Below are 16,649 nucleotides of genomic sequence, written 5' to 3' on the forward strand. Positions count from 1 at the left end.
GCAATTTTGCTTTCGTACTATGAAAAAATTGAGTTTCAGCCAAAAAATTGGACAAACATCTCAAATTTGATGAAACAAAAAGTTTTTACTTTTACACAAGATGTTCACAATGCAAAATCCATGGGGTTAAATTAAAATTAAATTCACACTTGCAGATTCTCCTTTGAGTTCAGAGTATTTATATGAGCAGGCATGGACTCATCCCACGAAGTTGCTCAATTTGACTTTAGTTCCCTCACTATGTCTCAACCTTTCCCTCCTCCAAATGGTGTTCTATGGACCTGGTCCAGCAATGAAAAAGGGTTCTTTGTAACTTACGCAGCACATGAAAAGGGCTTTGACATATTTGCCAGCGTGATGTGAGAACTCCTGGGAACATTTGCTGCTGCTATGAGCCCCCTCAAAAGCCCTGCGATTGTGTGGTGAGGGGGAAGGGACTTTAGGATATTTTAACAGCTGTCAGCAGTGCTTGATGTAAATATTCTTCTCTCTGACTCTTAGCTTCAGCGTGATGGATTTCCTGACGCTGCCATCTCTGGTATATAGCCTAAGTGTAATTTCCTTAGATGCCTCAAAATACTGAGGGTTTTATTAAGGATACTGTGACCCTAAGAAGATGCCAGTGCCAGCTGGCACACTGTTGTCATGATATTTACCCAAAGGGTGGCATGTAATGTATTACTGGAAAAGTCATAACTCACTGAGCATTAATATTATTGTGTGGTGTAAGTATGGGTAACTTGCAAAATTGCAAATGTGCTGAAATTCTGTTCTTAAAATGTGTGCCACCCTAGACAAAGAAATGTGGTTCTGCTTGAGTGTGTCTCCAAGGTAAACCGAGAGATATTTGAAATGCATTTACATAAAAACTAAATAAAGCCATCAAGCTAACAAGGGGAAGAACTACCAACTATCATCAGCAGGGGAGGAACCAGCATGAAGTCTTCACCATACCACATTGCATCTCTTCCCAGCAGGAGAAAAGGAACCCTGACTGAGAATACAAAAGGTTTACTGGCCTATGAAGAGACGGGGGAGAGAACCTCCACGTTATTCTATACATGAAGAGAGAAAGGAACTGAGCACTTTGAGATCTGTGAAGGTTTCTGGCCGGAGAGTCTGGTCAGCTCTGCTGGAAAAGAAACTTAGTGAGAAACACTTTTTTGAACAAGAGTGAGTCTAATTTGTTAAATCAGGTGTCAGCCTTAGAAGCATATTTTTATTTTTGTTTGCATGTAACCCTTTCTATTTTTATTCCTTATACTTGCCATCACTTAATCCTATGTCCTTTTTGTTAAATAAACTTGCTTTACTTTTACTATAAACCAGTTCAGTGCACTGATTGAAGGGAAGGGCATGTTAACCCCAGTTAAGCTAGCAGGCTTCAGTGTATTGTTTCTTTAAAGGCTCAACAAATTTAATAACTTATTTGAGTGCTCAGTAAGCAGGCTGGATACTGCAAGGAGACAACTCTCGGGAACTTGGGAGTTGGGGGTTCACTGTTACCTGCAAGGCAAGGCTTGGACTGAGAGACTCAGGAAGAGTTTGCTGGCCAAGCAGATAAGCTGGTGTGTCAGGGGGTTGTCACACATCTTAGCAGTAGCAAAACTCTCACTTGCTAAGGCTGAGAGAGGTAACACACAATTCTAGGAACCCTAGCAGACTGTTACAGACATGGAAGCTCTTGATTACAGTTCTGTTTTCCTTTTACTGCTCAAGAATGACAGCAAATGGAAAGGTTAACTTTTTAAAATACCTTTGCCAGTTAATAAATTGGCTTCCATGATATCTGTGTACAGGAGGTCTTCCTGGTTACCCTACTTCTTTGTCCTTTTAAGTTGGTATATCCAGCCATTTAACTATGCTCTCCCTTCTTTTTGCCACAGCCTCCAAGGTTCAAGTTGCATTCTCTTGGGATAGACTCGAGGATACAAATGATACAGGGTTAGTATTGTCAAACTGCATGCACTAACATTTATGCAAATATAAGACATGAATTCTTTGACAGTATCCATCACTCTTTTTATTTGTTTGTCATAGCCATTAATATAAGTGAAACACTGTTCAAGAATACTTGTGGAAAGGAAAAGTGATGCAAAAACTTGTGCAAACATGCATTGCCCATAACAGTTCACATGAATATGTATTTCCTCAAGTAGTCACCTCAGAAGTGATTGAAAACCCCACAGAGGTTCAGATTTGAGTTTGATTCACTTAAGCATCCCAAGGCTTGGATAATTATCCCTTTGAACCATATCAGAACTACTGGAGTCTGTAGAACTGGTCTGAAAATCTTGTGACACTTTCAGAATTATTTTGGTAATAGAAATTCCAGAGGAACCAACTTCCTCTTAGCATTCTGACTCTTCTATATTTAGTCCTGGCCAGGAACTGGAAGTGAAAGAAATGAATCTGAACAGTTCAGATTTTAAAAATATAGGGTTTTGTCAAAGCAACCCCCAGGCAATGCAGCTTGAGAGAAGGCCTGTCATTCTGGAGGAAAATAAATACATTAAAGATTGTGAAGTGCTCAGATATCAGGATGATGGGGGCCAGAGAAATAACAAAGGTAGATTAAAGTGCGAGGACAGAAAATGCCTGAATTTATAATGCACATGTATTATTTCCTCACTATACCTTCCAATGAGGCCTTGGTTTCCCCATGGAAAAAGACTCTGGGGAATCATAGAGTTTACCTTGGTCTGCTATCTTGTGAAAACTACAAACTGCTTTGTCTTTACTAAGATTTTACCTCAAGTTAGGTAACTAGAGTTTGAAAACATACCTTCTTTTAGCGAAGATACAGTCCAAATGAATGCATTCCTTCTATGAATACTCAGAGGCCGTGATTTTCTAATGAGGCTCCTAATTCCCATTGACTTTCAAAGGGAGTTGGGCACCTACTGCCTTTAGACCCCTTAAAATTCCCAACCTTCATTAAATCCACACTTCATTGATAAGCAAATGACTTCTAAATTCTGTGTTTGATGGCACATATTTGTGGCTGGCTTAGGACAACTGGATTGTAGTTTGCTGTTTGTTAAATTTATTACCAGTCCCCAGTAATCATACTGAGTGATTAATCTAAACACCCTGGGATTGGGTTCACCATCAGATATCTTGTTTTTAGGAACACTGCTACTGAAAAGTGCCACAGTTATAAATCTAGCTACCTTAGGTCTTTATGGAATATGCATTGCTGTAGTAGCCAGGCCTGAAATACAATTTTAAAAGCATAAGAATCACCAAATTTGCCTTACTAAATTTAGTCTGCTTAAACTTTTTTGATCCCCCCCTCCTCCTTTCTTCTTATCCTTCGATTGTATGAAACTGCCCCTTAAAAACATAGAACTTGAGTTTGAGAACTGAAAAACCTAGGAAACATTAGGTTTATACATTTAATATGGACTGAATTTGCAGCTGTCAGCTAACACTCTGTGCTTAGCATGTTTACTCACCAAAGTTTTTTGGGGAATAATGCTGTGAATTTTCCACATTACCGCTGATGTGCCAGTTCGTTTGCTGGTGATTTATTAATGCTTCTTGTGATTTATTACTGTCACTTTACTAGATTGTGTGCAAATCAGTGACAAAGCCCTGTGTGGATCATGCCTTTTTAGTCATAAAAGCATTCAAGCAGCCATGAAAATCAGTTAAGCTTGAACCTATTGAACAAAAGAGCATAGTGATGCCTATTGATCAATAGTCTTTAGATATGTAATGAATAGTACTTTGGTCACTGTCAGATAGTGTTTTCCTTTGGATCTGATAAATTATACTCTTTTGTATTAGCAGTTTGAGATTTGACGCAAACCTGTGTTGTGTTGGTATTTGTTTAGTTTCTAACAAGTTGGTGAGGTTGGCGGCTAAGGCTAGCAAACATTACAAGAAAATATGATACTGTACATTCTCCACACTCCATTTTTTTAACCATTGTTACCCCTGATTTGCACTGAGTTTGAGAGGAAAGTCAAGCCCTGTAAAACATAAGTATTTTGCAGGATATGTAAAGATTTATTTTGTGTCTGTGTGCATTAGACCTTGTGATCAATCTCTCTCTCTCTCATTAATAATTATTAATACAAATAAGGAGAAGGAAAGTATTTTGGATTAGGGCTATCTAATTTCTAGATTATTACTGCTCAAAGTACAACAGAAGAAATTATCCTTAACTTATCATTAAAAATGTTAAACAATATGTAAATATAAGGTCTGATTCTCCATTCTCTTGCATTTTGCTAAGATTGTTATGTTTGCATGATCAGGATTGATGGGCCTGATTCTCTACTGCCTTGCCCTTTTTATAGTCATTTACACCTCTGGAAAGTGAACCTGGAGTATACGTAAAAGGCTACCATGCTGATTTGATAGAGTTTTACACCCACTTTAAATGGGTGTAAATGTCTACTCAAAGCAGTGGTGACTATGGACCATAAAGCCTGACCATACAATACAACAACATTGAATGTATTTCTAATTCACCATCAATAACAACAGTAGGAGTCCAGTCCTCCTCCTGAGCAACCAGTCTACGCACATGGAAGATCCACTGGAGTCCAGAAGTGAAGGAAGCTGCAAAGCACCAGCTGAGCTTCTCTGTACTTCCACCTCAGGTTGCAGTAGCCACAGTGAGTATTGCACAACACCTGCCATAGGATGAATGATCACTTGATCCACAATTGCCTGGAACTACTAGCTTGCCCCTGCGTCTGATCCCCAGGCCCTGCACTGCTCCAGACCATCCAGCATGCTAGTGTGCAGGTAGCCGCTACAGATCACAGATCTTCACTGTGATAGAAGTAGGTGTGTTTTGCCCTTTGTTCCACTGCAGTCAGTGACCTCATAAGTTGTGGTGGTGTGAAGCTGGGTTTGGGCCCCTGAATAATCAAAGTTTTGAGCCAGATCCCCAGCTGATGTACATTAACATTACCCCACTTACACCAATGGAGCTATGCTAACTTATACCATCTAAAGATTTGGAAGGTGGGTGGCTGGTTTCAAAGGTGTAAATGGCAGTTAGACACCCAGCTCCCATTTGTGTCTTTGATAAAGTCACATTTTGCCTTTAGAATTTAATAGCAGGAGCAGATGCAACAAACTTCCACCACAGAAGTCATCACATGGGACTATTTCTGATTTGTTAAAAAAACAAAAACATTTTCATCCAAGGTTTCACTGGACTTTTGGATCTAAGAGCTTGTCTTCACTGAGGTGTTAACTCCTTTCCAGTTACCTCAGCTTGAGTGGTCATGTTGCAAAATTCCTGAGCAGCACAGAGCGATTGGATGACCAGTGCAGAGTAGCAGCATTCCCACTGCATTACTAGTTGTGTCACTAGAGTGTCAGCAGCACTTAAGCTTTAACCCATATTTCCTGTTGGGCCATCTAGCTCAGATTTAAAGCACCATTCAAGCTAGACATTTTCCTGTGTAGACTGGAATGGGGTGTGGGGCAACTCTTGAGTTGTACCTCAATTAACACAGCACTGAAGACAAGCCTTTAATAAACTGCAGATCTTTGATACAAAGAGATCAGCTCCTAAAACATTTAAGTATATAGACTCATCTGCATAAAGGCTTTCACTAACTGTAAATACAGAACTGTTATGGCGACTGGAAGTTGAATAAAGACATTGCTGTGGTAACTTTCCACCCCAGAGTAAGTGGCCAAAAGCTGACATCTTCCTCAGCCTGGAATGACTTGGGGGCAGGGGAAATGAAGTATTTATGAGCATTAAGATCTTTATTTGGAGCTACTGCTGTTGGTTTTGTGCTGTTTTTGCTGGATCTCAAAACAGATGTTCCAGAGACTAACTTCAGACACCCCACTTGTATCAGCTCTTGTCCACCAGCAAAACAATCTCAGCAGGTTCAGACAGTAGTCACAATCACAGCCCACAAAGTATGAGTCTTATTTGCTGGATGAACTGCTAAACTGGATGAACTGCTGCTTGTCTCTTATGTTGGTTTAGTTACTGCTTTAAGGCCAGAAGTTCTGCAATTAATATCCTCATTCCCTCAGTCCTTTCAACTACATATGTATGAATTAATAGAATTAATTCCTATCTAAAGCTGGTGTCATGTTTGAAAACCACCAGATGCAGAGAACCAAATGAAGTGACCCCCCTAAATAGTAAATGAAAGCTTAACCCCAAAAAACAAAACAAAAAGTCAAAGCTTAGTGATGCCTGCAGTGTATTAGAAAAGGCTCTGGAGCTGCAGCACATGACCTGTCTGTGTCCAGCAGCCCTTGGAATGTGTCTCATGGCAGCTGATTATAATCCCGGTTAACACAAGTTTGAGCCCAGTTAGGTTACTTGGTGGCAACTGGAGGGGTGTCAGGCATAACTGGTGATCCAACCCAGCTGAGGAGGAGCTGGATTTTGATAAAGGAAGGAACATGGGGCAGTGGCAGAGCTGCCTGAGGAAGGCCAAGGAGGAAACCCAGGTGAAAAGTAACTTGCTGTTTCTTTGCTTGGGCTAAAGGCTGAGACAAGTCTGGGAGGCCTAATGCTTGGAGCTAAAACTGGAGAGTTCTGAGCTCAGGAGGAAGCTTGGCAAGTGAGTGGCAGTGAAGCCTGGGGCCATAGGTAGGTTGCCTTGAGCCAGGAGGAAGCTGGAGGCAGTGACTATAATGCCTATGGAGGATTTGGACTGGAGCTTGAAGGGCTCCAGGGAGAGAGAGAAGATATCTGTAGTAGTCAGTCTCTGCTCACTAGAAAGTGGAGCTACCTGGAAGACACAGGATTGGAACAAGCTCTTGTGGCTGACCCTGATACAAGACCATGAGTAAGACCTCTGGGAAAAGGCCCTTAGAAGTGTGGCTTGCTATAAAGAGCCCAGGAAGGGGTGGGGGAAAGGCCTGAGGAAAGGTTAATGGTAGGAAGAAGTCCAGGAAGGCAGCAGCAAGAGCAAACCTTGGCTGTCTGTCCTGGGGTCTCTGGATTGGAATCCAGTGTAGTGTATGGGCCTGGGTTCCCCTACCAGCCTCTGGGAAGGTGATGTGAAACCCCCCCTAATGTAAAGTGAAAAGGACAACTCAGAGCCTGGAGAAATGGTGTAAGGACCACTGGCACCAGAGATCTGGCAAAAGGTCTTGGAATGACTTGTTGGACTGTGTTACCCTGGAACGAGTGGAACTGAAGTACAACCTGACTAGAGGGCTGAGTCATGAGAAGAGGCGGATCACCACAGGACTGGAGTGACTGACAGGGGGCTAGAGAAGAAAGATCTTCTACACGACCTCCAGTCAAGAAGGGGCATACCAGCCGTGAGCTGATCCTTCTACACCTCCATGCCAAACCAATCCCCGGTCCCAAGTGCTTTGAAATATAGACAGTTTGTAATTTGGATATAGATCCTAACTCCTGGGCTTTGGACATTTCATTTCTTACTACACAATTGGTAGTAGTACACAGTTGGTCAAATAATGAACAAAAATACTGATGGAAAAATGCCAAGACTCACAAGAAATATTATTTGCATTTAATTATTCAGCTAGTTCTACTAGACAAAATGGGCCAGATCCTCAGCTTATATAAATTGGCATTGATGTATTGAAGTCAATAGCACAACCCTGATGTATATACCATGTGAAGAGCTAGCCTTTAAACTGTCTGAAATTTTCTCTTGCTTATAACATGGAACATAAGGAACAAGGAATAAAAGGCTCAGCAATTATCAGCCTTCTCTGGCTAACTGGAAAATCATCATTTACTCTTCTGAAAAACTAGCAATGACTCTACTTCTTTCCTTTCTGTCAGGAATACAGTTAGGCGAATTGTAACAGTTCACACTACCATATCAATCCTTCTCCCTCATGACATGTAGAGGGCTCCAGATCCTTCTTTAGATTGTTCCTTTGTTATATTGACTTTGCGATTCATCAAATGATTCCACATTTCTTCACTTTAAAATGACAGATAAGTAGTTTCAAAGATGGCCACTAGGAACCACTTGATCATCTCGTCTGGTTTCCTGAATATCAGAGACTATAGAACCTCACCATGTATTTCTACATCAAGCCCATAATTCTGTAGGAGCTGTAGCATATGTTTTAGAAACATATCCTGTCTTGATTTAAAGATTTCAGCTGATGAAGAATTCACCAGATGACTAAGTAAATTGTTGCAATAGTTAACTATATTCACTGTTTAAAAGTATCTCATTTCTCATCTGAATTTATCCAGCTTTAGCTTCCAACCCTTAGTTCTCATTATGCTCTTTTTTTTTCTTTTTTTTTTTTTGCTAGACTGAAGAGCCATCTACTCTCAGAAATCTCTTCCCCATGTAGGTATTGTAGACCTTGATCAAGTCACCTTCTCTTGGATAAATTAAAGAGATTGAGCTCCATTAGTCTCTTGCTGTAAGGCATGGTCTTCAAACCTCATATAACTTCTATAATTTTTCAGCTTCCTTTTTGGAGTGTGGACACCAGAATTGGACACATTATCCAGTAATGGTATATACAAAGGAACTACCACGTCTTTACTTCTACCTGATATTCTTCTGCTTGTGCAGCCAAGGATCAAGTTCACTGTTTGAGCTACAGCATCACACTGAGGGCCCAGGTACCCATCCACAGTTTCCTCATTGAAAGAAAACACCCACTTTTAAACTGTATCAGCTTCTTGACCTAGTCTTGATGTCCCTACCCAAATCCAATCCAGCTTACATCTCTGTTTTCATCTTTTGTCACATACCTTCCTATCAGTCCTGAAGCCCTATTTATTATCTTCTCTCAATCTTCATGCCTATTTTCACACCTTGACTTCTGCATGGAAAAAATCTCTCCATCTAGCCACTAAGCATTCAAGTCCCTCCTAAAGACTCTCTTCGTCCATAATTGTCCACAAAAAGTGAGCCATCAATAATAATTATAGCCCCCATTTTACCATGCTTATTCAGGATCTTACTCTGCAAGTACGTACTGGAAATTATATAGGTGATGGGGACAAAATCGAAGTTTTTCCTCAGGATTTCACAGGGGATCCTGTCTTTTCATATCTGACTTTTCAATTCTGAAGCCCAGATTTTTAAAGGTATTTAGGTGTTGCTTCACTCAGCATTTTGAGGCCTGAGTGACTTAGAAGCCTAAGTCACTTTTGAAAATTACTTAAGTCACTTAGGCCTTGAAACTCTGAGGAGAGCAACACCTAAATACCTTTAAAAACTTATCCTAATTTGCAACAGAAACTGTCATTGTTTTGTGTCTCCTACAGGACCAAGTACATTGCCAGCATTTAAAAGATCAATAATAGTAATGACAGAAAGGATAATGATTTGAATCAGCGGGCACTGCCCTCTGTACTGCTTTGTCAGTGAAAGCCTCTAATGCAATGGTTCTCCTACTCTTGTCTAGAGATCTCCAATGGTCCAGGGAGGTAACTTGAGGGACTGGAAACTTGAGAAGAGAAATTGTCTATTCTATAACCTCTCTTTCAGGGTGGTCTGCAGTATGAAGTGGATGCTATACCAATGTACTCTTTTCATGCAGGATATTTTCAACAGAGTTTGGGAATGCCATGCTTTTTTAAATGAAAAGGGAGATAACTGTGGATGGGCAAACTGATTTGTATTAAATAAAAACTCGCAATGGAAACTGAACATCTTCTGAGGACCCTAAAAATATGGTTAATATAATATCGAACAAAAGTGCATATATTTCTGCACTTCAGTTTTCTTTGGGACCAGAAAAGGAAGTGCCAAAATATCTCCCAAAAGGCTGTTGTCATAGCATTTGGGCATGGCTAAACCATGGAAGAAAAGGAGGTGCAGCAATCTACAAATCTTGCCAGAAAAGAGTTGTAAGATTTCCAGTCCCCAGATTATGCAAACACTTGGAGGCTTATCTCAACAAAAACCTCTGAACTTTGAAGTTCACCCATCCCTTCTGATAATTACTAGTGCTCCGGGCCTAGAGTTCGATTCTGGTAGGTAACGAATGCTCTCCCAAAACCCATTGATTTCAATGGGCATTGAAAGGGTTCAGCTCTTCCTGGGAGACATTGAGCACCTCACAGAGGCTCCAATTTGGGAAAACATTTAAGAATGTGCTTAACTTTAAGTGTTTTCCTAAATAGGGATGCCTGCTGGAATCAATAATGAATTATTCTAATGGTATCTGAAGATAACTAGAATTGGTTCCTTTTCAAATTCTGAGAAATACTTTGGTATCCAATATACCACCAGTGGGGTCACTGTTGGCAAAGAGTGCCTGTTTTAAAATGAGAAAACTGTATTTCAGGTCACTATCAAATTTACCATTGAGAAATGGGATTTTTCCCTGCATAAGTGAGAGAGAACATCTCTCATTTTTAAAAAAAAGTTGGTAACATAGCTTACAAACACAATAATGTGATTAAATGTATATGCACAGATTGTCATATACTGAACATGATTTTGAAACTTTTGTGTTTTGCCAATGACTTTTAAACACAGAAGAAACAGAACAATGACCTGAAATAAATGTATGCCCTTTTCAAAAAGGCATTTGTACTGTTGACAATGGAAAGACAGCAGAAATCTTTAGACATCCACACCAATGCTTTTGGAGCAAAAGTTTTTAGTGAAAAATAATGAAAAGTCTCAGCTTTTTTCTCTTTAAAAAAAATTCCAAAAATGATTCCAAGTAAACTATTATACAAGTTGACTGTAAGTGATGTTTTGTTGTTGCGGCTTTTTTTGTTTTGTTGTTTTTTTTAAGGATTAAGCGGATGTAAAGGCCACTCCAGTTGGAACAAAGCTCAGGGCTCAGAAGTTGAAGATATGTAGAGTTCAAAAATTCTCTGTTGAAATGGACTTATATTGGTGCATCCTTCAGTGGATCATGGGGAAAGAGAACAGGGTTAAGAGAGCAGTTAAACTGTGTTTTACAGGCCAAATGGACTTTATTTCCTTTTCCAAATGCCTGCACTATCTTCCCCTTAAGGGTGCTTTGCCCAAGCCTACTGGGAAGAGGAATATTATTCCATTTGTCCAGACTATAATTGGTCACTTCAAGGAAAAAAGTCTTTCATGATTTTCCAGTGGCAATATGAGTTGTTAAATACAATGGTTAGTCTATATAGTATTCTAAATTCTCTCACTAAAGAACAAGTGAAGATTTATTAAGGAAATAAATAAGACTCCTAAACTTGGCTGGTTAATTAATAACTCTTCCAAGTCATCACTGGTATAAGTGCCCCTCTGCGTGCCTTTTCTCTTATCTGGCCTAAGATATCAACTGTCATGTCAATATCTATACAGTAGTGAAAATAATAGAACAGATGGAACGGATCCAAGAGAAATGAATTTTTTTACCAAGCAAATTACCTTAAGAAAATACTAAGCAAACATGCATTTTAAATCATAAATGTTTTATAGCTTTAATTTGCTTTATACTTTCACCTAAAAACCCCAATTCCTCCATCCAAATCCAATTCCCACCTTTCTGTGCAGCTTCACTTTTATGTTTCTTTTAACAAAAAAGTCATATAAAGTTGATAAATGGCTGCAAAGTTTTTGCTTTTACTTGGTTGCTTTTCTGTTGATTTAACCAAAAAAAGCTCTTTAGTCCTGACTTGGGCCTTGTCAAATAGACTGTGTTTGGTAAACTTCTCATGCTACCATTAACTCCTAGCTGTTTCAATGATCACTTTTGATTAATGGATCAGATATTACTTACGTCATTAGAATCAAGGATACTGAGGGAAGTGTTATAGCATATATATCCCAAATACTCACCGTGTATTTCCCAAAACAGGAAGTGCGCAAGTAAAGTGATTTGTTCATTGCATAAAGAAAATGTCAACTGGTTTAAATAACCTGATTTAATATCTTTCAGACTCAAAGGAGTTAGAAGAAAAATTCCTCAGATTTCATATTCAGTATTATCTCTATGTGGTCCAAGAATACTAAGCACCAGATGCTGATATCCTTAAAGATGCTGAATTCCTTGAAATGGAAAGGACTACTCACAGGGTAAAGTACTAGTCAGTGTGAGTAAGCCTGGCAGAATCAAGCTCTGAATATTCTGTAAGGAATACAGATATTTTCCTTTACTTCCCTCATCAAAGATTCAATTATCCTTACAACCAAAGGTGTGTGTGGGAAGAAGCCATACTATGCAATATGAAATGGAAAACAAAGTAACCCTGTATGTGACATGTCAAGGAGGTAGGCCTCAATTCTGCAAAGTGCTGAGCATTCTGGCCCAGATCCAGCAATACCCTTAAGCATGTGTTTAACTTTAAGTATTTGAGTAGTAACCTTATCTGAGCTTTCTTTTAACCACCTATCAGCTAAAAGCTGTATGTGTTCAGGCTTGTCAATATTTGGCAGCGCTCACCAGTTTTCTAGTTAAGCATAGGCTAATATTTCAGTTTATATTGTCTGGTGCCTTTGTCTGCCCTTTGCCGTACTTAGAGCAGAGTGCTACCATGGAACAGAGTTCAACATTAGTGCACAAAAGTAGGGTAATAACTTCAAATGTTTGTTTTGTTTTTACTGTTTAAAAGTGTACCTAAAGGTTAACAATTGTTACCCTGGGGTCTGCCAATCTTCTTATATTCCCTAGACAAATGTAATGAATAGGATATGGAGATGCATTCAAATGCTCAGCGCTACACATCTCTAGATTTATAGCAGTGCTAATCACACAATGGTCTTTAGGACTGTATTCATATTTACATGAGAAATCTGTTTTTAAGGATTTGGTTATCAAATGTAAAATAAAAAAAAAATTTACTCCAGCCTGAGATTTCATATACTCTCATCATGAAAAGGAGTTTGAGAGAGAGAGAGAGAACGTGCATGTGAATAAACATACATATAAATGTATGTATATCTGCAGGTATCTAAAAAATCTATATGGCCTAGTTCTGATAGCACTGACTCTGGGATAAATCTGGAGCTCCATTTAAGTTATTAAAGTGATTCTGGTGGAAGGTCAGAATCAGGTCCTGTATTTTTATACTTTCAGGGTAATGCAACACTTTAAAAAATTTGTTTTGTGATACCAAACATCACAAAGACATTCACGGCTGTGTGTGACACGACTGGCCAGATTTTGCCTGTATTTACACCTTTGCAGCCTCACAGAGTCAATAGGCGCATGGCTGTAAGCAAAGGCAGAAATTGGCCTGGTGTCTGTCTAATTCTTGTTGTTGTGCCTAGCTGTTGTTTTGGCAAGACCATTGAGGATGTCAGATCCTAGGTATGGACATGAAGGAGCATCAGCCTGAACAGATGATTTGTGTCACAGCCAGAGCTTGCTTTAATATTGTTCTGTGAGGCTTTTAATATCTGTAGGGTTCATTTAAGTCCCATGTCCTTCCTTATTATATATCCTACTACAAAATTATATATTTTACTACAGTACAGACCCTCAGGTTAGCAGGACCCATATCTTAGTCCCTTTCTACCTGTACAGTTTGTTTATACATCACACTGGACCCATATTCATTAGCTCTTTGCTCTCTGTTTTCACAGTTACTCAGCCCCAAATCACATACATTCAATATGCCAAAAGCCATCACTTAACCTTCAACCCCTATCCTGCTAAAGGGTACAATACTTGGTGGATAATTAATTACCGTATCTCAGTTCACAAGACAAATTGCAGTATGTTTGTGAGGAATCCTGGTGAGATAGCTGCAAATATCACATTTATTTATCTAATCTATCTTTTAACATGCAGCCTAGCTCCATTTGGTGCATGTCTCTGAGTGAGTGTTTACAAAGACGAGGAAGTGGGATGTTTAATATGGCTTTGACAATTCAGACTTATCAGGGAAGGGCAGAACTTAAGGGAAACTTGCTAGAAAAAGTTTTTAAAGCCTGTTGACATCTATTTTGCCATAGAAATGCCAGAAAACAAACCAACCACCCTATCATCAGTTTGTTGTTTTTCTTTTAAGCAAACACAAGGAGGCCTGAGTATCTGCTCACTTAAAACAATTTTATACTAGTCTGTTACCCAAGTATACTTATTCCTAGACCCACCTCCTTTATTTGTTTTTTATTCAGCACTTATTTAGCCAAAACACTGCATTCAGTGGGAGTTTTGCTTGAGTAAGAATGGGAGGACTGGACTGCCTCTTCTAGCGAGTCTGTCCCACATCATTCTGCCCCCATCCCTCTTTCGCCTTTCACACTGCAGGCCGCAGTTCTGTCTTCAGACCCTACGTAATCCATACAGCCCCTGCTCTCCTGCCTTAAATAGGTTCAGTCCTGTGTAGTACTCAATTAGGCCCTTTAATTTTTTTGCAGTGCTTTTTAAGATATCCTAAAGCATTAAGGGGGAAATTCACCACACCATAGAGGGCCATATGCTCTGTGTTGTCCTCTAGCGGCAAGTACAGTTGACACAGCCACACGTGGCTGACTCTGCAACATATGGCTCTGATTCAACACAATTTGAAATCAATAGAAAGACTTCAGGAGACATTAGATGAAGCCCCAGATGTGCTCAGAACTGGGCTCTGTGCCACCTCCAAATAGGGCAGGATGCAGGGGGTGGGAGAGGAATGAGCTGCCAGAAGCACTGGATATGGGATTCCACTGATGGCTGATTACACCAGTTTGTATACAGTGGTGTTGTAGCCATGCCAGTCTGAGGGTATTAGAGAGACAAGGTGGGTGAGGTAATATCTTTTATTGCACCAACAGAACTTGGTCCAATAAAAGAAATTACACAAGTGGCATTATCCATACCATCCTCTCCCCAGCCACTATTCCAGCCCATGGATTGACGGCGGCTGGATTGTGTTCATCTGAGTCCTGCTGTGTTCCTTACACAAAGTCTGAATAATATGGCTTTGCATAGGGTGGAGGTGAATTTCACCCAAAACATTAAAACTTTTAAGTGTACATAATTCAGATCTTGACATTGATTGTGTATTTACACAACACTTTCCATCCAGAAAAACCCTAAAGCTGTTTCTACATTTTATTAACTGTCTGCATATAATCTGTAGTGCCTGCTTCTGCCCTTGGATGCATCAAGTAAAATGATGTTTGATGTCTGCATATATATTTGGTATCCTAATTACCAAAATGCATGGCAGTCCTCCTTTCATTATTCACTGAACGGCACTGCTGCTAATGAGTAAACATACATTATTAGAATAAATGCCCTGCTCAGCCTCAACTGTATTGTTGCTTCTGGCTTTGCTATAATTTAATATTTATCAAAAACAAAGTAGAAAAGCTAGGATCGTTCCCTGATGGGACTTCTTGGGGTTTTAATCTGTTTGTTGGTGCTGCTAGAATACTATAATTCTTAGGAGCCCTATAATCCCTGGGCTCTGGCTTCAATTCAGTTACCCCAGTGGAATGCAGAGAAGAATCAGGGCCTGTATTTAGTATTTCATTCTATGGGGCTGCAATCTGGCAGGACAGCTGAATCTCAGGATAAAAATATGAAAGTGTAAAACCATGTAGAGAGTAGTATCCAAGAACCAAACTCACACAGATTATTCCACTAAAGTCAATGAGACTTCTCATGGATCAAAGATTCCTCCTGTGAGTAAAGGTTCACAGGATAGGATACAAACATGATTTCTAACTGAACATGTCCTAGACCTTTCGGAGATTCAGAATTTTGGGGTATAGGAAATGTAAAACGTAAATCAGATTCTCAGCTAGGTGTTAACACAAGGAAACGAGGCACCATTTTAGGATCTGGCTCGTTAACAGTGAAGCTGATGCACTCAGTCTATAAAGGGACATCTGTGAGGTCAGAGTAGAAAGATAAGAAAGGCATGCTTGCTCTTCTCCACTGTTCAGTGTATAAATGCCATTGATAGAAGTCATGGAGTGAGCATTATGCTTCTTCCACTGGAAAGGGTCTATGACTAATAGTCAAAGTTTACATTAAAGCTCAGGAGCTGAAAGGGGAAAAGTAATTCAAGATGAATCAATTAAAAATGTGAGATTTATTTTGCTGATGGCAGTGATATTAGGGCTTGATATTTAATTTTTCTTTCTAAGTAGTGTTTATTTTTTTATCCGTAGGGAAACAAGCACATAGAAATAACTGCCATGACATGGAGATATGCTGTCCCTAGGTAAATATCCACAGGGACATTTCAAAGTGGCATATTCCACAAGAAATGCTCACATAGTCTAGCCCAGAGCCTGAGGTCCCTCTGGGGCAAGTGACAGACACCAGACTGTGAGCACAATTGGTAACAATCATCTAGAAAACGAGCTTATTTTCACTTTTATTTGTGTTTGGCAGGCCCACCCAAGCCAAGTGCAAGCTCAGCCAAAGTTGGTATGAGAATTTAAAATGAACAAATGACTCTTAGCTGAGGACAAAACATACGGGGCTTAGATTTCCCCTGCAGTAAACCCACCAAAATCAATGGAGTTGAAGCACACGTTAATTTGTCCTTATATTTCTTACTTGTGGGTTTTCTGTTTAATGATATATGTTAAAGTTTCTCTCTAATTTTGCATTAAAATTCTCACACTAACTCACCTCAGCCAAGGTCTTGGCAGGGCCATGCAGAATGTTCCTCAGAGCAAATGAACACTGCTTATCTTCTACTTGCTGCTCTTGGTGGAGGTCTTCTCAAAGCAGAGGGGAAATTGTGGTGTTCCTCAGATGCATTCTAGGATAAATACGGATAAAATAAGGGGCGAAGATAGCAGCAGAAAACTAGA

The 16,649-nt window shown here is 39.7% G+C and overlaps 1 long non-coding RNA gene across 1 annotated transcript in view; it reads right to left on the reverse strand.

Moving 5' to 3' along the window:
• LOC142071447 (uncharacterized) overlaps positions 1–16,581 on the reverse strand; it is a 45,425-nt gene extending 28,844 nt beyond the window's left edge. Inside the window, exon 1 of the long non-coding RNA XR_012667476.1 lies at positions 16,465–16,581. This is a non-coding gene — a long non-coding RNA (uncharacterized LOC142071447). The remainder of the gene's footprint in view (positions 1–16,464) is intronic.
• Positions 16,582–16,649: the final 68 nt, after the last annotated feature.

This window comes from Caretta caretta, chromosome 3 (genome assembly GCF_965140235.1).
Source record: "Caretta caretta isolate rCarCar2 chromosome 3, rCarCar1.hap1, whole genome shotgun sequence".
Taxonomy (NCBI): Eukaryota; Metazoa; Chordata; order Testudines; family Cheloniidae; genus Caretta; species Caretta caretta.